At 43.9% G+C, this 25,944-nt stretch overlaps 1 pseudogene; it reads left to right on the forward strand.

Moving 5' to 3' along the window:
- Positions 1-8,670: 8,670 nt before the first annotated feature.
- LOC112081383 (calcium/calmodulin-dependent protein kinase kinase 1-like) lies at positions 8,671-25,279 on the forward strand (annotated as a pseudogene).
- Positions 25,280-25,944: the final 665 nt, after the last annotated feature.

Here is a 25,944-nt window from a genome sequence, read left to right on the forward strand (position 1 = left end):
GTGTTCAGAGGGGTTACCTATTCAAATAACTGTTACAGTGGGGCAAAAAAGTATTTAGTCAGCCACCAATTGTGCAAGTTCTCCCACTTAAAAAGATGAGAGAGGCCTGTAATTTTCATCATAGGTACACTTCAACTATGACAGACAYAATGAGGGGAAAAAATCCAGAAAATCACATTGTAGGATTTTTTATGAATTTATTTGCAAATTATGGTGGAAAATAAGTATTTGGTCACCTACAAACAAGCAAGATGTCTGGCTCTCACCAGACCTTAACTTCTTCTTTAAGAGGCTTCCTCTGTCCTCCACTCGTTGCCTGTATTAATGGCACCTGTTGAACTTGTTATCAGTATAAAAGACACTGTCCACAACCTCAACAGTCACACTCCAAACTCTACAATGGCCAAGACCATAAGAGCTGTCAAAAGACACCAGAAACAAATTGTAGACCTGCACCAGGCTGGGAAGACTGAATCTGCAATAGGTAGCAGCTTGGTTTGAAGAAATCAACTGTGGGAGCAATTATTAGGAAATGGAAGACATACAAGACCACTGATAATCTCCCTCGATCTGGGGCTCCACGCAAGATCTCACCCCGTGGGGTCAAAATGATCACAAGAACGGTGAGGAGCAAAAATCCCAGAAACCACACGGGGGGACCTAGTGAATGACCTGCTGGGACCAAAGTAAAAAGCCTACCATCAAGTAACACACTACGCCGCCAGGGACTCAAATCCTGCAGTGCCAGACGTGTCCCCTGCTTTAAGCCAAGTACATGTCCAGGCCCGTCTGAACGTTGCTAGAGTGCATTTGGATTATCCAGAAGAAGATTGGGAGAATGTCATATGGTCAAGATGAAACCAAAATAGAACTTTTTGGTAAAAACTCAACTCGTCGTGTTTGGAGGACAAAGAATGCTGAGTTGGCATCCAAAAGCACCATACCTACTGTGAAGCATGGGGGTGGAAACATCATGCTTTGGGGCTGTTTTTTCTGCACAGGGACCAGGACGACTGATCCGTGTAAAGGAAAGAATGAATGGGGCCATGTATCGGGAGATTTTGAGTGAAAACCTCCTTCCATCAGCAAGGACATTCACTACTCTGGACGGCCTCTGACTTAGAATATTAAGAATATTCGCCATCACGGTTGACAAAACTCCATTGTGTCCTCCTCCAGAGCGCTAAGACCACCTTGGCGTGACCTGGACCACCCCTGTCGTTCTGCTCGCCACTAACATCAAGGCGGTGGCCCGTTCCTGTAGGTTCATGCTCTACACATCCGCATGAGTACGACCCTGCCTCACACAGACGCGGCGGCAGGTCCTAATCCAGGCCACTTTCATCTCCCGTCTGGATACTGCAACTCTTTGGCTGGCGTCCCTGCTGTGCATAACCCTCTACAACTCATCCAGAACGCCAGCATCCTCCCTCTGTGTTCAAACCTACCATTATTCTCTCACGCACCCTGCTTTTCCTTCCCTCTCTCGCACTGTCTCTCAGTTGGTAAAGCTCTGCATCCGCACAAGTACCATGGTGCTGCCTACGGAGCTGTGGAGGGAACGACACTCAGTACTCCAGGCTCTGATCAGCCCTACACCCCAACAAGCACTTGCTGTTCAGTCCACCCTCTGCCTGCTTGTCCTCCTCCTACCACTATGGAATTACAGTTCCCGCTCACCCAGTCAAAACTGTGTTCGCTGCTCTGTGCCCCCCAATTGTGGAACAAACCCCTCACACGCAGACGCGTGATCATATCATCCACCTTCCGGAGACACCTGAAACCCCTCTTAAGGAATACCTAGGATAGTATAAGTAATCCTTCCTCGCCCCCCCCCCCCCCCTTAAAAAGATTTAGATCACTATTGTAAATGGCCGTTCCATGGATTGTCATAAGGTGATATGTGCACCAATTTGTAAGTTCGCTTCGGATAGAGCGTCTGCTAATGACTTAAATGTAAATGTAATATGTGGACAACTACAAATACCTAGTGTCTGGTTAGACTGTAAACTCTCCTTCCAGACTCACATCAAACATCTCCAATCCAAAGTTAAACTCTAGAATTGGCTTCCTATTCCGCAACAAAGATCCTTTCACCTCATGCTGCCAAACATACCCTTGTAAAACTGACCATCCTACCAATCCTCGACTTCTGTGATGTCTTTACAAAATAGCCTCCAAAACCCTACTCAATAAATTGGATGCAGTCTATCACAGTGCCATCCGTTTTGCACCAATGCCCATATACTTCCCACCACTGCAACCTGTACACTCTCGTTGGCTGCCCTCGCTTCATTAACTCGTCGCCAAACCCACTGGCTCCAGGCCATCTACAAGACCCTGCTAGGTAAAATCCCCCCTTATCTCAGCTCGCTGGTCACCATAGCAGCACCACCTGTAGCACGCGCTCAGCAGTGTATATCTCTCTGGTCACCCCAAAACCAAATTTTCCTTTGGCCGCCTCTCCTTTCCAATTCTCGCTCCAATGACTGGAAACGAACTACAAAAATCTCTGAAACTGGAAACACTTATCTCCCTCACAGCCTTTAAGCACCAGCTTGTCAGAGCAGCTCATAGATTTCTGCACCTGTACTTAGCCCATCTATAATTTTAGCCCAAACAACTACCTCTTTTACTACTGTATTTATTTATTTTGCTTCCTTTGCACCCCATTATTTCTATCTCTACTTTGCCACATTCTTCCACTGCAAACCAACCATTCCAGTGTTTTACTTGCTATATGTATTTACTTCGCACCATGGCCTTTTTTATATTTTTTATTTATTTACATATATATTTTTGTTTGCCTTCACCCTCCTCTATTTCATCCTCACTTGCTCACATTGTACTTATAGACTTATTTTTCACTGTATTATTGTCTGTATGTTTGTTTTACCTCCATGTGTAAACTATGTGTTGTTGTGCTGTGTCGAACCTGCTTTGCCTTTATCTTTGGCCAGGTCGCAATTGTAAATGAGAAGTGTTCTCAACTTGCCTACCTGGTTAAATAAAGGTGAAATAAATAAAATAAAATAAAATAAAAGGGCATTGAGATGAAATGTGGCCTGGGTCTTTCAGCATGACAATGATCCCAAACACACCGACCCGGGCAACGAAGGAGTGGCTTCGTAAGAAGCATTTCAAGGTCCTGGAGTGGCCTAGCCAGTCTCCAGATCTCAACCCCATAGAAAATCTTTGGAGGGAGTTGAAAGTCCGTGTTGGCCCAGCACAGCCCCAAAACATCACTGCTCTAGAAGGAGATCTGCCATGGGAGGAATGGGCAGATTAATACCAGCAACAGTGTGTGAAAACCTGTGAAGACTTAGCAGAAAACGCTTTGACCCTCTGTCCTATGCAACAAAGGGTATATAACAAAGTATTGAGATAAACTTTTGTTATTGACCAAATACTTATTTTCCACCATAATTTGCAAATAAATTCATTAAAATCCTACAATGTGATTTTCTGGATTTTTTTTTCTCATTTTGTCTGTCATAGTTGAAGTGTACCTATGATGAAAATTACAGGCCTCTCTCATCTTTTTAAGTGGGAGAACTTGCACAATTGGTGGCTGACTAAATATTTTTTTGCCCCACTGTATTTGTAACATACTTAGTCTACACCTATTGTTTACTAACAGTAAAATGCTTACTTACGGGTCCCTTTCCAACGATGAGGAGTAAAAATAGAAAGTGACACGAGGAATTAATACACAGTGAATAACAAGTTTTAAAAAAAATAACATGGCTATATACAGGGTGTACCAGTACAGAGCAGGAGTGCACTTCTTTTGATCAGGGCCCATGGGGAATAGGGTGCCATTTGAAATGCAGCCCACAGGTGCTTGTTAGTTTGAGAACGTTCACAGAACTAGGTCAGCCTAAGCTGCCCCATATGTATTCGTACACAATTAAACCCCTCTAAGAGTCACCCAATACATACTATACCAATGGAGAGTGACGCAGATACTCCATTATTCCAATACACATAGTTAGTTGTTCTTGGAAGGAAATATAAACACCCTCATGAAGATGTATCCCTGAGTGATAGCCTTATTTGGTATTGCTGTGCATTGAAGACATTCCTTTCAGATACCTTTCAGTGATGGGATAGTGTCATTAAATCCAAACTCCTTTAGTAATTGTGATCACTTGTAGGGTCATTTGTGGCCTGCAAATTGTATAGTGCTCGCCTATTGATATAAAATAACTGGAGCTCATTGACTTCAACTGATAAAGGAGAGACACGGAGATGTGGAGTTGACATGACATGATGATTAGCTGACAGATGAGAAAATTGCCGAATTACAGTCGCTTAGGACAATAGAGGCTGCTGACATAACTGTAACAGAAGTAAGCTTTCTGACAAAGGCATTCACATCCACTGCATCACTAATCAGCTCCTGTAAACTCACTGGCTTCTCTCGGACAGCTAATTAGTACAGTGAGCTTGATTAGGCAAGATGGCAGTCTGGCTGACCTTATGGCTGATCAGGCGAATCCTTGGTCTGGTGATCCACATAACTGGGGGAACAAACGACAACCACTGAGTACGGTAGGCAGTGTTAGTCATTCAATGGAATCAGGCAACTGCTTTCATTATGAATTTTAGGAACAATGAATCAACATTAGGTTTGGATGTAATACTAAGTATAGAGAACGTGTGATTTAGAGGCTTGAAAAAGCTTGCAGTTTGACAGTTCCAGACGTGGTCCTTGGCTGACCTTAGCAGGAGTCTCTGTGGAGAGAGGATGATCTGAGCTATCAAGTGTAGCTAGGTGAAGAGTTTAAGTACACCTTGTGACCTACTGCACTGAGGCACAGTGAGTTCAGGGTTTTCCTACCCCAAGAAAGCATTGATGCCTACAGTATGATGTTACAATGACATGTTTTTAGGGGAGCCTGGATATAAAACAAAACCCACAAGGTGTTGTCTTTATTCACCCTTCTTAATCGACTTGTTTCAACTATGTGGTGCTATTTTACAGACAATCATAAAGTACATAAATTCATTATAGTCCAGAGAGTAACAGTTGATGCCCTTTCTATCCAACAGTGTCAATGTGGAGGTGGGTCCTGCTGATGATGTCTAGGCTGTATGTTGTTGAGTCGCTGCAGACGTACAGGTCTGCCTGGCAAACTGGGAGTATGACCCTTTCCATACACTCTAAGTCTGGCCAGTGTCAAAAGGCAAGGCTGTAGGCCGCAAGTTGAGCACTGTTGATGTGGTCACTCAGGGGCGGGTTATATGGACCCATCCAGCAGTGGACTGGAGCAGAGCTGAAGGAGTGGTAGACGTTAGGCAGTATAATAGCAGAGGTGAGACCATAGAAAACATGGCAGATATTAGGAGGGGGGCTCAGGGGGAAGTCAACTGATGGAGGCTCCCTACTATTGTGATTCTCAGTGGGCCTTTGGGGTTTCTGTTCCGGCTTGATAAACTCTTGGATTTTCTCTGCCTGAACCAGACGGACATGGTAGACCTTACAAGATCTTTGACAGGACTCCACAAAATGCTCTAGGGATATTCTCCCATCTGTGAATTTCTGTGAGAGAGCCTTTAAGATAGAAAGACACAAAATGTTGGTATAGTCTACTATTACACTCAGAGGATAGGAATATGACTGCTTAATTGATCATTTGTGTTACACAATTATTCCAGCCTTACTGCACATCCTTCGTCAGAGTGATCCAGCTTCTTCAGGAGAAGCCACTGGATCATGTGAAGGCTATGTTTCTCTAGTAAAACTACTAGAAAGGCAACAGTATATTTGTATAATAAAAGGGGAATAAACACGGTTTTGACTAACTGACAAAATTGCAGAAGCAGTTGGAGAGAATAACAAGCATTCTGGAACTTTAATGTTCCCTAAAATAATATATACAAATGTGACATTCAAACTCACCAAGTTGGTTATGTTTGGCTTGGATGGTATTGGTATGTTTCTCCAGTTCCTGGTACTTCTTGGCTAACCATAGCTTACCAGTGCTGAGCTCTGGCTCATGAGAGAGACTGGTCTCTGCCAATCTACTGTTGGAGACCAACACAGTCTCCTTTGCCCKCTGAAGCCCCTAAAACTGGACAGGATAATGACATTTCCCCCCCAAAATGTTTGTCATATCTTACTAATGACCCTAATAATACCCTGTATTCAGTCATATTTTACAGGAACTAATAAATATATTTAAATATTTGCTGACCCTCAAAATATACCCATTCTAAAGTGAATAAAAAGTTGCATCACTAAAAAACAAGAAACAAAACACTCTTTATACACAGAGTAACATCAAACGGTGTGTAAGATTTTCAGTAAATAAAGGGAAAATACCTTTTGGCTGAATCTGATGATCTGCCTAATTTATTCCTCATCCTGCAGAAGCTCCCGCAATTCAACAGTCCTCAAAACCCTTAATTGGTCAGATACTGACTTTGAGTCGCAATGCCTAGGCATCATGTCCAAGCAACATACTTTTTATCTGGAAATGTTCCTTTATTTGGTCCCCATGATGCACATCGGGTGCTTAATTACGCATGATCGTCACACCAGTAACTCATGACAGTGTCATTATCTTCACCATAAAACTGCAGTTTGCCCTTCCAATGAAGAGCAACGTAGACCACGCTCCAAAATAAAGATGGAAAGTGTCGTCCTCTGCTGTAGGTTTGAGAAGCACACGCGTTTCTGAGATGACGTTGAGTGTTGTATTACTGGTACATCGCGGGAGGGTCGTCACTAGTTACCACAGCCACAAAGTTCTAAACCCCGCCTATTTCTACAGAGGTGGCTTTGAGACGTGCTCTAAAGGCGTCAGGGCCAATCAGAACACTTCGTCTCCTTTATGGTCCATGCTATCCGGGGACGTCCCTACCTTACTGAAGTTGATACCACCCTGCATCTCACTGCTGGCTTGCTTCTGGAGCTAAGCCGGGTGTGTCCAGGTCAGTCCCTGGATGGGAGACCAGGTGATGTTGGAGGGCCATCAGGAGACACTCTTTTCTCTGAAGAAAAAAAAGATCCCAATGCCTCAGGGCAGTGATTGGGTACATTTCTCTGTGTAGGGTATTTCGGATGGGACGCTGAACAGGTGTGGTCACTAAATATCCTATGGCACTTATCATAAGAGTAGTTGTGTTAACCCCGGTGTCCTGGCTAAATTCCCAATCTGGCCCTAGTGGCCACCTAATTATCCCCAGCTTCCAATTGTCTCATTCATCTTGTCTCCCCTGTAATTATTCCCCAGGTCATTGCTTTAAATGACAATGTTTTCTCAGTCAACATACCTGGTTAAATAAAAATACAATTTAACGGTTAGGGTTAGGGTAGCTGTGAAAGTGATACAAATAGTGGAATAATACCATATTTGGACTAGATAATGCTAAACAAGGTTAGAATGTTGTTATATAAATTCAACAAAAGACAATTAGTTAATTTGGCACATAAAAAGTCAAAATAATTTGAAATCGCACTGTGGATGTATTATACATTAGAATTGCATTGGGGGCATACTTATATTCACTGTACAGCCTTACCTATGGATCTTGGGGTCATGAATTGGGGTATCAGCGTACTCGGTGACACCAACAGACTAGAATTCTGAAGAGTTTTCAAAAAACTTGTATATGAGTTGACAGAAATAAAAGTACTTGTTCGATAGCCTCCTGATGGGCTGCATCACTACCTGGTATGGCAACTGCTCGGCCGCCAACCGCAAGGCTACAGAGGGTAGTGCGTACGGCCCACTACATCACCGGGGCCAAGCTTCCTGCCATCCAGGACCTCTATACCAGGCGATGTCAGAGGAAGGCCCTAGTCTAGGTCCAAGATGCTTCTAAACTGCTTCTACCCCCAAGCCATAAGACTCCAGAACATCTAATCAAATGGCTACCCCAGACTAGACTATTCTCTCTGCTACCGCACGGCAAGTGGTATCGGAGGGTCAAGTCTAGGTCCAAGAGGCTTCTAAACAGCTTCTACCCCCAAGCCATAAGACTCCTGAACATCTAATCAAATGGCTACCCCAGACTATTTGCATTGCCCCCCCCCCCTTTTACACTGCTGCTACTCTCTGTTATCTAGGCATAGTCACTTTAATAACTCTACCTACATGTACATATTACATATTACCTCAATTACCTCGACTAACCGGTGCCCCCGCACATTGACTCTGTACCGGTACCCCCTGTATATAGCCTCACTATTGTTATTTTACTGCTGCTCTTTAATTATTTGTTACTTTTATTTCTTACTTTTTTTTTGGTATTTTTGTTGAAACTGCATTGTTGGCTAAGGGCTTGTAAGTAAGCATTTCACTGTAAGGTCTACTACACCTGTTGTATTCGGCGCATGTGACAAATACAATTTGATTTGATTTGTTTAGAAAGATCTAACTGAGTGGTCATTTTATGATATGCCTGTTGTGAAATCATTATTTTTGAATGAATCATTTCATGAATGAAGTCATCTAATGAATTGTAGATGGTGCTTGAATCTCAGAGGTTTAACTTTATCTTTCAGGAGTTGAAAGTCTGGATCCTTTGAGACGTGATGCTCCTCACTATTGGAATTCGTTTGTCCATGAATTGGGGTAAGGCTGTACAATGCATTTAAGTATGTCCTCAATGCAATTATCTGTGATTTAACCGGGACATGGGACAAGGACAGGGACAGCCATGAGTGAAGACACTGATGGACTGGCAGAGCTGGACTCTGAGCACAATGCAGAGCTGGCCGACATGGTGGCCGCCATGAGCGTGGTATCCAAACGGATGACCCTCCCAACGGTCACCGAAGGCCCCCTGCACCAGCGCGCCGGAAGCTGTCATTGTCAGACAGGAAGCTATCATTGCAGGAGCGATCGACCCAGCCGCGAGAGGCCCGKCAGCCCACCATCGAGTCCAAGCGGGTGTCCATCTCAGATTCCCAGGTCAGAGATCAAGGATGCATCCCAAATGGAGGTCAGGGCTGTGTCCCAAATGGCACCCTATTCCTTATATAGTGTACTACTTTTTACAAGGGCCCATAAGGGAATAGGGTGCCATTCAGGACGCAGTATATGGGGGATAGGGTTCCATTTGGGATTCATCTATGAAGTTTCAAAATAAATAGGCATGAGCCTAAATAATGTGTAGTCAATGTGCAATATCCCACCACTAAATACCCTTCACTTTGTTTCTCCCTAGAATTGTATCCAGCMCAACCAATACAAGTTGAAGGATGAGATTGGAAAGGTAAGAAAAGAAAAGTTAGAATACTCAGTCTGATACAAAACTGTATATCAAAACTAGATGCTGAATTTGTCTGACAAGAGAAAAAAAAATGTCATAAAACATTCTTGTGTAATAAGTAAAAAGGATGCTGTCAGACTCTCTTCTTTTTCTATTGTAGGGCTTATATGGGGTGGTGAGATAAGCTTACAATGAAGATGATGAACAATACTATGTAAGCATCTTTTCAGCTCTGCACATTCCATTCATTATCATCCCCTTTGTGGAAGCAGAGAAATGTACAGTTACTCAACTCTCTGTTTTGGCCTGATTGGCTCTTATACCATAGGAGCAATCTGATCATGTCTTTCCTTTCATAGGCAATGAAAGTTTTTTCAAAAAAGAAGTTCATGAAGATGTGTGGATTTCCTCGTAGGTGAAATTTTTCCTTTTAAGTCTTTAGTATGTTATTTATTACCGATATGAACATTAACTGGTGATGCTCACCACTATATACAGTATATCACTATATATAATTGTGGTTGGTTATAGGGCGTCCCCCTCCTCGAGGAGCCAGGTCTCTTATACACATCTAGATGTGTATAAGAGACAGGTATAGGGACATAAGATAACAATGACAAGGTTCAGGCATTTTTACTGTTTGGAATATTATGGTGGTGATGCTTGATTACCTTTGCCTGTCTCTGTTGCTTTTCCTTGGCCCTAGCCCAGTGATGGAGGTGCCCTCAGACACTCCCTTCACAGAGGGACAAGCCCGCTTCTACTTCAGAGACATCATCCTGGGGATTGAATACTGTGAGTCCGCCACCTGGATTTCGTCCCAAATGGCATCCTATTCCCTATATAGTGCACTACTTTTGACCCGAGCCCTATGGGCCATGGTCAAAAGTAGTGCACTAAATAGGGAATAGAGTGCCATTCGGGACGTAGGACCTACTAGCCTTCTGCTCAGAGACCTGCAGCATGCTGTTAACCCTGCTCACGCTTTAGCAAAAACATTGGTTTAAAAGTCACTAGTCAGATATGTTCTGAAAAGACAGGATCAATTGGTGCTTTGACAGCTGAATATCAAGACCTAAATCACTCGGTCAATGCTGTTCATAGACGTATAAAAGTTGATTTAAAAAAAGAAGAGCTAAATCAGTGTCTCCTGTCATTTTTCCCTGGTACCTCTCCCTCCCAGTGCACTACCAGAAGATCATCCACAGAGACATCAAGCCTTCCAACCTGTTGCTGGGAGACAATGGGCATGTGAAGATTGCAGACTTTGGTGTCAGTAACCAGTTTGAGGGGAGTGATGCTCTCCTGTCCAGCTCAGCAGGGACTCCAGCCTTCATGGCCCCCGAGATGATGACTGACCATGAACAGAGCTTTACTGGCAAGGTTAGACACTAATCGCTAATTTATCTAATTAGATAATTAKTCTTTGATTATATCATATAAATTTAATTCACGGCATGAAAATGTATTGTATTGACTGGTATCAAAAATAATTAGAAAAGTACTTGGTATCAAAGGTACTTGGTACTGTAAAATATACAGCAAGCTCTCTTTGTAAAGTAATGGTRAATGTTCATGTTTGTTAGGCCTTGGATGTGTGGGCCATGGGAGTCACCCTGTACTGCTTTGTCTATGGGAAGGTAGGTTCTGTTATTATCATAATGTACGGTATTCTGCCATGGATTGTTTTGGCCTGCTGGTTTCTCATCTGATTTACTGTGTCCATTATGCTGATGACTACAAATATTGTTCGATCAACCGATGCATCTCACGTAATAATGCTTTTAAAATAAATCAATTGAATGCTTTATGTGGGAAACAGACAGCATGTGTATGCATGTAGCCTATCTCTTTATAGCAACATTTTAATGTTTTTCTCTTCACTATCTTCCTATCTCAGTGCCCTTTCATCGATGAAAACATCATTGGCCTGCACAATAAGATCAGGAACAGGCCTGTGGAGTTCCCAGACATGTGAGTTCCAGTAAGGGACACTATTTACCATGTAAAAGCAATGTCCAAATATTTAGTCTGCACTATGTGCACCTCTCTAAAATATGGGTAGAACTTCACAATATGGCATGTAATAGCACGTGATAATAACATAGTAATCGTATTGTTTTATTGTTCTTAGCCAATCACTGCTACTCTAGTTACTGTACTGTAGATGGTTTGGTGGGTATTCCTCTCAGTCACTCTTTGGTACCACAGGCCGGAAGTATGCAAGGGGTTGAAGGATCTTATTGTAAGGATGCTGGATAAAAATCCTTATACAAGGATCACCATTCCTGAAATCAAGGTGAAAGCGGGCAGAGCTAGACCTTCAATGGTGCTTTAAAAAAAACAGTCCTTCATGAAACCATCTTTGACATTTCAAATGATGAAATATTACAGTAGTAGAGTTGTCCCAGTAGAGCTGTCTCATGTGTTGTGTCACTATTGTCCTCCCTGTCCTGTGTGTTGCCAGGAGCACCCGTGGGTGACGGAGGATGGCACTGACCTTCTACCCCTGGAGGAGGAACACTGCACCGTGGTGGAGGTCACTGAGGAGGAGGTCCAGAACTCTATCAAACTCATCCCCAGTCTGTCTGCTGTGGTGAGTCAGTTCACTAGTGTCCTGTCCAGGGGATGTACAGGAGATAGGCTCCTGCCCTATGAGCCGTTCTGGCTCGGACAAGACTTACTTAATTACTCATCTATCACAAATAGGGACTGGAGTTTTTCCTGAACATCTGTGTCTTAATAAGGGGAAAAGTCTGGGACCTACAACAAAGTCTGGGCACTCAAAACTTGAGTGCCCAGAGTTTTCCAGGTCAAGACACATGGTCAGGGAAAAGTTAAATCATAAGGCAAATTGATAGAGTATTGCTCTGTCCTAAATGGCACCCTATTCCCAATATAGTGCACTACTTTTGACCAGGGCCTCATTAAGTGTGTGCCCTCAGGCCTCTACTCTACTACCACATATCTATAACCAAAATCCATGTACTTGTGTGTATAGTGCGTATGTTATCGTGTGTTTGTATGCATGTGTCTGTGCCTATGTTTGTGTAGCTTCACAGTCCCCGCTGTTCCATAAGGTGTATTCTTATCTAATTTTACTGCTGCATGAGTTACTTGATGTGGAATAGAGCTCCATGTACTGTAGTCATGGCTCTATGTAGTACTCAATCTCTCCTCCACTTTGAGCCAGGAGAGATTGACATGCATATTATTCATGTTAGCTCTCTTTGTACATACAAGGGCCAGCCGTGCTGCCCTGTTCTGAGCCAATTGCAATTTTCCTAAGTCCCTCTTTGTGGCATCTGACCACACGACTGAACATTAGTTCAGGTGCGACAAAACTAGGGCCTGTAGGACCTGCCTTGTTGATAGTGTTGTTAAGGCAGAGCAACACTTTATTATGAACAGACCTCTCCCCATCCTAGCTACTGTTGTATCAATATGTTTTGACCATGACAGTTTACAATCCAGGATTACTCCAAGCAGTTTAGTCTCCTCAACTTGCTCAATTACCACATTATTCATTACAAGATTTAGTTGAGGTTTAGGGTTTAATTAATGATTTGTCCCAAATACAATGATTTTAGTTTTTGAAATATGTTGGACTAACTTATTCCTTGCTTTACTCAAAGCCAGCGGCATGTCATTAGTAAAGATTTTAAAAAGTAAGAGGCCCAGACAGCTGCCCTGGGGAATTCCTGATTCTACCTAGATTTTGTTGGAGAGGCTTCCATTAAAGTACACCCTCTGTCTTCTGTTAGACAGATAACTCTTTATCCACAATATAGTAGAGGGTGTAAAGCCATAACACATACATTTTACCAGCAATAGACTGTGATTGATAATGTCAAAAGCCGCACTGATGTCTAACAAAACAGCCCCCAATCTTTTTATCATAAATTTCTCTCAGCCAATCATCAGTCATTTGTGTAAGTGCTGTGCTAGTTGAATGTCCTTCTCTATAAGCGTGCTGACCTTGTCAATTTGTTTACTGTAAAATAGCCTTGTATCTGGTCAAACACTATTTTTTCCAAAAGTTTACAAAGGGTTGGTATAGGCTAATTGGTTGGCTATTTGAGCCAGTGAAGGGGGCTTTACTATCCATAGGTAGGGGAATAACTTTTGCTTCCCTTCAGTCATGAGGGCACACACTTTCTAGTAAGCTTAAATTGAAGATGTGTCACGCCCTGACCTGAGAGAGCCTTTTTATTTCTCTATTTGGTTAGGTCAGGGTGTGACTAGGGTGGGCAATCTATGTTTTCTATTTCTTTGTTGGCCTGGTATGGTTCCCAATCAGAGGCAGCTGTCTATCGTTGTCTCTGATTGGGGATCATATTTAGGCAGCCTTTTCCCACCTGTTGTTTGTGGGATCTTGTTTTTGTGTAGATGCCTGTGAGCAGCCCAGAACGTCACGTTTCTTTTGTTTTGTTTTGTTTGGTGAGTTTCTTATTTATTAAACATGTGGAATTCTACGCACGCTGCGCCTTGGTCCAATCATTCAAACGATCGTGACAAGATGTGAAAATATCATCTGCTATTATCCTCAGTCATTTTCCATCCAAGTTGTCAGTTGTCAGATTGTTGATAGACAACAATCACTTGTATAGTTTGGTCAGATATACTTGCCTGTATAGTGTCAGCGTTTGTTGCTGCTTGTTGCTGCCTAAATTTGCTAATCTTGCCAATGAAAAAAATCATTAAAGTAGTTGGCAATATCAGTGGGTTTTGTGATGAATGAGCCATCTGATTCAATGAATGATGGAGAGGAGTTTGCCTTTCTGCCCAAAATGTAATTTAAGGTGCTCCAAAGCTTTTTGCTGTCATTCTTTATGTCATTTATATTTGTTTCATAGTGTAGTTTCTTCTTTTAATTCAATTTAGTCACACGATTTCTCAATTTGCAGTACGTTTGCCAATCGGTTGTACAGCCAGACATATTTCCCATTTACTTTGCCCCTTCCCTCTCAACCATACAGTTTTTCAATTCCTCATCAATCCACAGGGATATAACTGTTTTTACATTCATTTTTTTATTGGGTGTATACTTATTAGTAACTGGGATAAGCAATTTTATAAATGMGTCAAGTGCAGCATCTGGTTGCTCCTCATTACACACCCCGGACCAATAAATATTGTTTATCAACAACATAGGAATCACTACAAAACTTATTGTATGACCTTATATACACTATATTAGGCCCAGCCTTTGGAACTTTGGTTTTCCTAGATATGGCTACTATATTGTGATCACTACATCCGGTGGATTTGGATACTGCTTTCAAACAGTTTTCTGCAGCATTAGTAAAGATGTAATCAATACATGTTGAGGATTTAATTCCTGTGCTGTTTGTAACTACCCTGGTAGGGTGATTGATAGCCTGAACAAGGTTGCAGGCACTAGTTTCTTTCTCTTGWGTGGGCAGCCTGATGAAAACCATTTAATATTTAAATCACCCAGAAAATATACTTCTCTATTGGTATCACATACATTATCAAGCATTTCACACATATTATCCAGGTACTGACTGTTAAAACTTAATACTTGGTGGTCTATAGCAGCTTCCCACCAGAATAGGCTTTAGATGAGGCAGATTAACCTGCTTAACATGAGATGCTCTCTAAGCTTTACAGGAATGTTGTTCTGAATACAAACAGCCACACCTCCACCGTTGGCATTTCTGTTATAACCATGTATTGCTACCACTGTATCATCAAAGGTATTATCTAAGTGAGTTTCAGAGATTGTCAGAATATGAATGTCATCTGTTACAAGCAAATTATTGATTTCATGAACCTTCTTTCTTAAACTACATGTTAACGTGGGTWATTTGTAGCACTTTTCTGGGATTCTTGATTGTTTTTCTTGCTTTACTGGGAAGCTTAGCAGAGGTAGACATGCTTGAGTTATTTATGTTAGTGCAGTGTGAGCTGCACACAGTGGACTTCCTGCTAGAGCACACCACCTCAGTGCTACCAGTATAACTCTGGTTCATAGGCATATGATTACTGCATACAATAGCTGTAAGATCAGCAGAGGCATTCAGGGCAGTAAGAGGAACATAAATTAGGTTACATGTCTTCCAACACCCCTGGTATGATGTACATTTGCTGAAGCATTATGACAACTCAGCGACACAATGGTAGGGATTAAATGAGCTGGGTTTGGGTCATTGATAATGCGTTGTCTCAACGCATATGGCCGATACTCTCCGCTGGCGCCAAGAAGATAGGCTATACTGTTCTCTCAATTAAGTAGAGAATTTTGATAACTAAAAGGCAGATTATAGTATTGTCTTTGACTTCTGTTTACAGCAATAGCCATTTGCTTTCCAAACTGTTTTCCCATGATTGTATTTTGGAATATTGTGATATGTGTTGTTTATCTATCTCCATCATGTAATGTAACTTAATGATTAAATTGTATTGACGTATAGTCTTTAACAAGCACATATTTGCTGATATTGTCCTGTTCTTGTCTATCTGTTACCTGTTGCAGAGACTCTTGGGGGAGTTTGGAATCCAAGGTTCATCCTTCGTTGAGGTAAGAGCCCTGGTCAAAGTAGTCCACACTATATAGAGAATATGGTGCAATTTGGAATTGGGACGCAACCTTAGTCTTGCGCTAACAGGGTTTCTTCTGGGGTTTGATCACTGTCATTCTACTCTACGTGATTGTTTTCTATGGTCTCAGCACTATCGCTGCTGAGAGTTTATGTGTATTGGACTTGATGGGTAATGCTGTTCCTGACATGCATGGCATTTAATGCAGTGTTCTTCTTGTCATGACCCTTCCCCCTTCTAGTTGCCTTTAACACACAATAACAAGACAAGAGTAAACATGTTGTCCCCCACAAATTATGCAGCACCCCCATTGGGCCAATGAGTGCCAATTATTCACGTTTGTTGCGTGGATTAATGAGAAAGATAAAAAACAATCAAGTCTTTTTTCCCTTGGAAATCAAAACTTGATAGCTCACAATGGATGGGATGTCAGAGAACGGGCTCCACTGCCTGATAGGGAGATGCATTGATATAAAACAGGATCATGAGGAGATGCTAATATGTACAAATGTAATGACTGCAGCTCAAAAGGGACAGGAGATATGCTTGTTCAAAACTTGCTGGGGGACAAAAAGTATAATTTCTGGAAATTGTAGTGGGCCAAGCTGGTAGGTCTTTATGGAACACGTGTTGCTCATGAGGAGATGCCTTGCAAATTGCAAAAGTATTCAGACCCCTTGGATTTCTTCACATTTTATTGTGTTACAAATTGGGATTAAAATGGATTTAATTGTCATTTTTTGTCAACAATCTACACAAAATACTGTTTTTTATTTGATTTTATTTCACCTTTATTTAACCAGGTAGGCTAGTTGAGAACAAGTTCTCATTTACAACTGCGACCTYGCCAAGATAAAGCAAAGCAGTTAGACACATACAACAACACAGAGTTACACATGGAATAAACAAACATACAGTAGAAAAAGTATATATACAGTGTGTGCAAATGAGGTAAGGGAGTTAAGGCAATAAAATAGACCAAAGTGGCGAGGTAATTACGATATAGCAATTAAACACTGGAGTGATAGATGTGCAGAAGATGAATGTGCAAGTAGAGATACTGGGGTGCAAAGGAGCTAAATAAATACAGTATGGGGATGAGGTAGTTGGATGGGCTATTTACAGATGGACTATGTACAGGTGCAATGATCTGTGAGCTGCTCTGACAGCTGGTGCTTGAAGTTAGTGAGGGAGATATGAGTCTCCAGCTTCAGTGATTTTTGCAGTTCATTCCAGTCATTGGCAGCAGAGAACTMGAAGGAAAGGCCAAAGGAGGAATTGGCTTTGGGGGTGACCAGTGAAATATACCTGCTGGAGCAGTGAACTGAGAAGACTGAGAACTTTACCTAGCAAAGACTTATAGATGACCTGTAGCCAGTGGGTTTGGCGACGAGTATGAAGCGAGGGCCAGCCAACGAGAGCTTACAGGTCGCAGTGGTGGGTAGTATATGAGGCTTTGGTGACAAAACGGATGGCACTGTGATAGACTGCATCCAATTTGTTGAGTAGAGTGTTGGAGGCTATTTTGTAAATGACATCGCCGAAGTCGAGGATCGGTAGGATAGTTCAGTTTTACAAGGGTATGTTTGGCAGCATGAGTAATGTAATGTCAAAGTGGAAGAAAATTATACAGTGGGAGAACATATTTGAATTGACACTGCGCGATTTTGCAGGTTTTCCTACTTACCAGCAACTGTAGAGGTCTGTAATATTTATCATAGGTACACTTCAACTGTGAGAACACGGAATCTAAAACTGTCCGATGTGTGGAGGATTGACGGACCAACGCAGCGTGGAAAATAAGCCATCTCCTTTTATTGATGAGAAGGAAACGAAACAAACACTTTACAATAAACAAAACAAGAAACGACGTGAAGCTAATAACGAAGTGCACACACAGGCTAACAAACGTATAACATAGACATATACATACCACACACCTAAAGCCTATGGTTACCTTAATAATGGCTCCCAATCAGAGACAACAATCAGCTGTCTCTAATTGGAGACCCATTCAGGCAACCATAGACTTCCTAGAAAACTACACACACATAGACACAGCTAGATACATACACTAAACAACATAAACTACAACCAAACACCCCCTCACATATAAACCCCAAAAACACACACTACCCCATGTCACACCCTGACCTAACTAAAATAATAAATAAAACAAAAATACTAAGGCCAGGGCGTGACATAACCCCCCCTTAAGGTGCGAACTCCGGGCGCACCAGCACATAGTCTAGGGGAGGGTCTGGGTGGGCTTCCTTCCACGGCGGCGGCTCCGGCACTGGTCGTGGTCCCCACCCCACCATAGTCACTAAGGGAGCCCGATAAGGGGCAGCACCAGGATAAGGGGCAGCACCGGATAAGGGCAGACAGGATAAGGGGCAGCACCGGTAGGGGCAGACCGGTAAGGGCAGCACCGGATAAGGGGCAGCACCAGGATAAGGGGCAGCACCAGGATAAGGGGCAGCACCGGAAGGGGCACCGGTAAGGGGCAGCACAGGAGCGGCACCCGGTAAGGGGCAGGCACCTGGTAAGGGGGCAGCACCGGATAAGGGGCAGATCTGGCTGGGATGCAGCTTCCGGCGGATCCTGGCTGGACGGCTCCATGGCTGGCTCGACGGATCTGGCTGCTCATGGCTGCTGACGGATCGGGCTGCTCATGGCTGGCTTGACTGGCCTGGGCTCATGGCTGGCTGACGGATCTGGCTGCTCATGGCTGGCTGACGGATCTGGGGCAGATCTGCTCTGGTTGGCGGCTCTGGCAGATCCTGTCTGGTTGGCGGCTCCTGTCTGGTTGGCGGCTCGGCAGATCCTGTCTGGTTGGCGGCTCTGGCAGATCCTGTCTGGTTGGCGGCTCTGGCAGATCCTGTCTGGTTGGCGGCTCTGGCAGATCCTGTCTGGTTGGCGGCTCTGGCAGATCCTGACTGACGAATGGCTCTAGCGGCTCCTGACTGACTAATGGCTCTGACGGCTCGGGACAGACGGGCGGCTCTAATGGCTCTGGACAGACGGATGGCTCAGACGGCGCTGGGCAGACGGATGGCTCAGACGGCGCTGGGGAGACGGATGGCTCAGACGGCGCTGGGGAGACGGATGGCTCTGGCCGGATGAGGCGCACTGTAGGCCTGGTGCGTGGTGCCGGAACTGGAGGCACCGGGCTAAAGGCACGCACTTTCAGGCTAGTGCGGGGAGAAGGAACAGGGCATACTGGACCCTGGGGACGCACATTAGGCCTAGTGCGTGGGGCCGGAACTGGTGGTACCGGACTGGGGACACGCATCTCAGGGCTAGTGCGGGGAGCAGCAACAGGATGCACAGGACTCTGGAGACGCACAGGAGGCTTAGTGCGTGGTGCCGGAATTGGTGGTACCGGGCTGGAGACACGCACCATAGGACGAGTGCGTGGAGGAGGAACAGGGCTCTGGAGACACACTGGAAGCCTGTTACGTGGTGTAGGCACTGGTGGAACTGAACTGGGGCGGGGAGGTGGCGCCGGAAATACCGGACCGTGCAGGCGTACTGGTTCCCTTGAACACCGAGCCTGCCCAACCTTACCTGGTTGAATGCTCCCCGTCGCCCGACCAGTGCGGGAAGGTGGAATAACCCGCACCGGGCTATGTAGGCGAACCGGGGACACCATGCGTAAGGCTGGTGCCATGTATACCGGCCCGAGGAGACGCACTGGAGACCAGACGCGTTGAGCCGGTATCATGGCACCTGGCTCAATGCCCAATCTAGCCCTACCAGTGCGGGGAGGTGGAATAACCCGCACCGGGCTATGAACACGTACAGTAGACACCGTGCGCTCTACTGCGTAACACGGTGTCCGCCCGTACTCCCGCTCTCCACGGTTAGCCTGGAAAGTGGGCGCAGGTCTCCTACCTGCCCTCGGCCCACTACCTCTTAGCCTCCCCCCAGGAAATTTTTTGGGCTGACTCACAGGCTTCCTACCGCGTCTTCGTGCTGCCTCCATTCGCCGGTATCCCTCCTCACACTGCGCCAGAGAATCCCAGGCTGGCTCCGGCACTCGCCCTGGGTCGATCGCCCACCTGTCGATCTCCTCCCACGTAATGTAGTCCAAATTACGCTCCCATTTCCATTCCTCCTTGCGCTGCTCCTGTTGCCGCTGGTCATGTTGCTTGGTCGTAGATTGGTGGGTCATTCTGTCACGATCGTGTGGAGGATTGACGGACCAAAACGCAGCAGTAGGAAAATAAGCCATCTCCTTTTATTGATGAAGAAGGCAAAACGAAACAAAAACACTTACACACTAAACAAAACAAGAAAACGATCGTGAAGCTAATAACGAAGTGCACACACAGGCTACAAACGTATAACATAGACATATACAATGACCCACAAACAGCTAAAGCCTATGGCAGCCTTAAATATGGCTCCCAATTAGAGACAACAGAAATCAGCTGTCTCTAATTGYGAACCCATTCCGGCCACCATAGACTTTCCTAGAAAACTACACACCCATAGACACAGCTAGATACATACACTCAACACAAAACCATAAACTACAACCAACACCCCCTCTACCATATAATACCCCAAAATACACACATACCCCATGTCACACCCTGACCTAACTAAAATAATAAATAAAACAAATAATACTAAGGCCAGGGCGTGGACAACAAACAAAAATCCGAAAATCACATTGTATGATTTTTAGTAATTAATTGCATTTTATTGCATGACATAAGTATTTGATACATCAGAAAAGCAGAACTTAATATTTGGTACAGAACCTTTGTTTGCAATTACAGAGATCATACGTTTCCTGAGTTCTTGACCAGGTTTGGCACACACTGCAGCAGGGATTTTGTCCCACTCCTCCATACAGACCTTCTCCAGATCCTTCAGGTTCGGGGCTGTCGCTGGGCAATACGGACTTTCAGCCCCCTCCAAAGATTTTCTATTGGGTTCAGGTCTGGAGACTGGCTAGGCCACTCCAGGACCTTGAGATGCTTCTTACGGAGCCACTCCTTAGTTCCCTGGCTGTGTGTTTCGGGTCGTTGTCATGCTGGAAGACCCAGCCACGACCCCTTCAATGCTCTTACTGAGAAGGAGGTGTTGGCCAAGATCTCGCGATACATGGCCCCATCATCCTCCCTCAATACGGTGCAGTCGTCCTGTCCCTTTGCAGAAAAGCATCCCCAAAGAATGATGTTTCCACCTCACGCTTCACGGTTGGGATGGTGTTCTTGGGTTGTACTCATCCTTCTTCTTCCTCCAAACACGCGAGTGGAGTTTAGACCAAAAAGCTCAATTTTTGTCTCATCAGACCACATGACCTTCTCCCATTCTTCCTCTGGATCATCCAGATGGTCATTGGCAAACTTCAGACGGGCCTGGACATGCCCTGGCTTGAGCAGGGGGACCTTGCGTGCGCTGCAGATTTTATTCCATGACGGCTAGTGTGTTATTAATGGTTTTCTTTTGAGACTGTGGTCCCAGCTCTCTTCAGGTCATTGACCAGGTCCTGCCGTGTAGTTCTGGGCTGATCCCTCACCTTCCTCATGATCATTGATGCCCCACGAGGTGAGATCTTGCATGGAGCCCCAGACCGAGGATGATTGACCGTCATCTTGAACTTCTTCCATTTTCTAAATAATTGCGCCAACAGTTTTTGCCTTCTCACCAAGCTGCTTGCCTATTGTCCTGTGCCCATCCCAGCCTTGTGCAGGTCTACAATTTTATCCCTGATGTCCTTACACAGCTCTCTGGTCTTGGCCATTGTGGAGAGGTTGGAGTCTGTTTGATTGAGTGTGTGGACAGGTGTCTTTTATACAGGTAACGAGTTCAAACAGGTGCAGTTAATACAGGTAATGAGTGGAGAACAGGAGGGCTTCTTAAAGAAAACTAACAGGTCTGTGGAGCCGGAATTCTTACTGGTTGGAGGTGATCAAATACTTATGTCTTGCAATAAAATGCAAATAATTACTTAAAAATCATACAATGTGATTTTCTGGATTTTTGTTTTTAGATCCGTCTCTCACAGTTGAAGTGTACCTATGATAAAAAAATTACAGACCTCTACATGCTTTGTAAGTAGGAAAACCTGCAAAATCGGCAGTGTATCAAATACTTGTTCTCCCCACTGTATATACTGTATATATTACATAACTAAAATATAGTCGTTGCATAAGTATTCAGTCCATTTTTAGGCAAGCCTAAATTAGTTCAGGAGTGAAATATTGCTTAACAAATCACATAATAAGTTACAAGGACTCACTCTGTTTGAAATAATAGGGGTCTACATGATTTTTGAATGACTAACCTTTCCTCTGTCCCCCATACATACACCATCTGTAAGGTCCCTCAGTCAAGTATTACATTTCAAGCACAGATAAAACTACAAAGACCAGAAAGCTTTTTGAAAGCCTCATAAAGAAGGGCAGTGATTGTTACAATAACAAATCAGACATTGAATATCTCTTTAAGCATGGTAAAGTTAATAATTATGCTGTGGATTATATATTAAACCACCCAGACACATCAAAGGTATAGTCGTCCTTCTGAACTGAGCTTTCGGACAGGAATGAAACTGCTCAGAGATCCTACCATAAGACCATTGGTGATTTTAAAACAGCTACAGAGTTCAGTGTCTGTGATGGCAGAAAACTGAGGATGGATCAACAACATCGTAGTACTCCACAATACTTACCTAAATGATAAAAACTTGCATCTTGGTTTTAACAAGGTATTAAAGTAATACTGCAAAGCCTTATGTTTGTGGCAAATCCAACACAACACATCACTGAGTAACTGGCTCCTTATTTTCATGCATGGTGGTGGCTGCCTCATGGTATGGGTATGCTTGGCAAATACTGGGGAGTTTTTCATGACAAAAAGAAATGGGATAGAGCTAAGCACAGGCAAAATCCTAGAGGAAAACCTACRTCAGTTTGCTGTACACCAGAGACTGGGAGAGGAGTTCACCTTTCATTAGGGCATCAACTGTGATTGACGGTGCCGGAGAAGATGGCTGACGTTTTACGTGCTCCTAAACGATTGTGTTTTTATGTCAAATTGTTTGCGTTGTATGTGTCTTATTTTTAAATGTTTGTACATAATGTTGCTGCTACCGTCTCTTATGATTTAAAATAACTTATGGACATCAGAACAGCGGTTACTCACCACGAACTGGCAGAAGCTTTTTTTCCCTTCAACGAGTCCGACGAGCCCGACGTGAACGGCATACTGCTTTCCCGGGAACAGGCCAAAATCCCCGTCATTTGCGTGAAGAGACGACGGAGAAAAAGAGGACGGAGGTCCTCCCGATTCCTGCTTACAAGCAAAAATGTATGCAGGAAGCACCAATGACTCGGTCAATAAAAAAGTGGTCAGATGAAGCAGATGCTAAGCTACAGGACTGTTTTACTAGCACAGACTGGAATATGTTCCGGGATTCTTCCTATGGCATTGAGAAGTACACCACATCAGTCATTGGCTTCATCAATAAGTGCATTGATGACATCGTCCCCACAGTGACCGTATGTACATACCCCAACCAGAAGCCATGGATTACAGGACACATCCGCACTGAGCTAATGGCTAGAGCTGCCGCTTTCAAGGAGCGGGACTTTAACCCGGAAGCTTATAAGAAATCCCGCTATGCCCTCCGGCGAACTGCAAAGTGTCAATACAGGACTAAGATCGAATCGTACTACACCGGCTCCGACGCTCGTCGGATGTTGCAGGGCTTGAAAACTATTACGGACCACCAACTGGCAAGTGTCTAAACTGACATTTTCAACCTCTTCCTGTCCGAGTCTGTAATACCAACCTGTCCGAGTCTGTAATACCAACAAGCAGACCACCATAGTCCCTGTGCCCAAGAACACTAAGGTAACCTGCCTAAATGACTACCAACCCGTAGCACTCATGTCTGTAGCCATGAAGTGCTTTGAAAGGCTGGTGATGGCTCACATCAGCATCATTATCCCAGAAACCCTAGACACACTCCAATTTGCGTACCGCCCTAACAGATTCACAGATTTATTGCACTCCACACTGCCCTTTCCCACCTGAACAAAAGGAACTCCTATGTGAGAATGCTTTCATTGACTACAACTCATTGTTCAACACCATAGTGCCCTCAAAGCTCATCAATAAGCTAAGGACACTGGGACTAAACCCCTCCCTCTGCAACTGGATCCTGGACTTCCTGACGGGCCGCCCCCAGGTGGTAACAACACATCCGCCACGTTGATCCTCAACACTGGGGCCCCTCAAGGGTGCGTGCTCAGTCCCCTCCTGTACTCCCTGTTCACCCATGAATGCACGGCCAGGCACAACTCCAACACCGTCATTAAGTTTGCCGATGACACAACAGTAGTGCCCGGACAACAACCTCTCACTCAACGTGCTCAAGACAAAGGAGATGATTGTGGACCGAGCGTGACCCCATTCTCATCGACAGGGCTGTAGTGGAGCAGGTTGAGAGCTTCAAGTTCCTTGGTGTCCACATCACCAACAAACTAACATGGTCCAAGCATGCCAAGACAGTCGTGAAGAGGGCACGACAAAACCTATTCCCCTCTGGAGACTGAAGAGATTTATCATGGGTCCTCAGATCCTCAAAAGGCTCTATAGCTGCACTATCGAGAGCATCCTGACTGGTTGCATCACTGCCTGGTATGGCAACTGCTCGGCCTCCGACCGCAAGGACCTACAGAGGGTAGTGCGTAAGGCCCACTACATCACTGGGGCCAAGCTTCCTGCCYTCCAGGACCTCTATACCAGGCCCTAAAAAGGAGGAAGGCCCTAAAAACTGTCAACAACTCCAGCCACCATAGTCATAGACTGTTCTCTCTGCTACCGCACGGCAAACTTACTACACGAGGCCAAATCTACACTGGAGTTTCTTACCAAGAAGACAGTGAATGTCCCTGAGTGGCCAAGTTACAGTTTTGACTTAAGTCTGCTTGAAAATCTATGGCAAGACTTGCACATTTCTGTCTAGCCATGACCCCCAACATCTTGCAAGAGCATGAAGAGTTTTGACAAGAATAATGGGCAACTATTGCACAATCCAGGTGTGCAAAGCTCTTATAGACTTACCCAAGAAGACTTACAGCTGTAATTGATTCCAAAGGTGTTTGTAACATGKATTGACTCAGGGAGCTGAATACTTATGCAACAACTATATTTTTGTAATTTAATTTAATTAATCTTAAAAATAAATAAAATGTGACGAAATCCAAGGCGTCTGAATACTTTTGCAAGGCACTGTATGTACAAAATATAATGACTGTATCTCAAATGGGACAGGAGATATGCTTGTTCAAATTGTGGAATTTCAGTTGTACCGATCCATAGTTGTCCCGCTTGCCCCGATTTCATCATTGGGGACAATAAAACATATGTTGCCCGCAGGAAATCAAGCAGAGTAGGAGAGTTGGATGGAAGCGTAGAAGGAGAGTTGGAGGACCTTACTGAAGATGATGGCACATTTGCATAGGTCTGCTGGTAAACCTGCTCCCAAACGATTTTTTATTTCGTTTTTTTTWWAATTTTCTGATTGACCTGTTCAAATTAAAGGACAGACCTGTTTAAAGAGAACTCTTTGCTGTATCTTCACATAATATGTAATATTAATGTAATGTATTTGAAGAAAGATCCAAATGAAAGAGCTCACCCCGATACAGTCTTTTAGAAAGATTTGTGATAAACCTTATACAGTATATCATATAATTACAGTACAAACCATGTGTTAGGTTTTTTTCCTTTTGTCTTATCCCATCTGCATGATGTTTGTGTCTGTTGTTAGCAGGTTTCATTGTCTATTCATGACTGTACTATAGTACTCTTAATAGTCTGAATGCCTTTTGTACTGTTAGCTCTGTGTTTCTCCAAATATTACACCTATGTGCTCAACTGAAATGTGGTTGTTACAATGCAAATATTTATCATTCTAAAGAAGTCATTTTTGCATGCTTACATACAGTTGATGTTGACGATAATTAAAGTTAGCAAATGAACATTCTTGTTTGTTCTCTGTATGGCTCTCTRTAACAGGATGTGCTGACTCTTGCACGCAGGTGTTATTAACGTCCTATAGTGCAAGCAATCTTTAATCTGGAGCCGTTAAAAAAAAAAAACAGTAGGACTAAATGCTTTATTATA

The sequence above is a fragment of the Salvelinus sp. IW2-2015 genome, linkage group LG22 (assembly GCF_002910315.2).
Source record: "Salvelinus sp. IW2-2015 linkage group LG22, ASM291031v2, whole genome shotgun sequence".
Lineage (NCBI taxonomy): Eukaryota > Metazoa > Chordata > Actinopteri > Salmoniformes > Salmonidae > Salvelinus > Salvelinus sp. IW2-2015.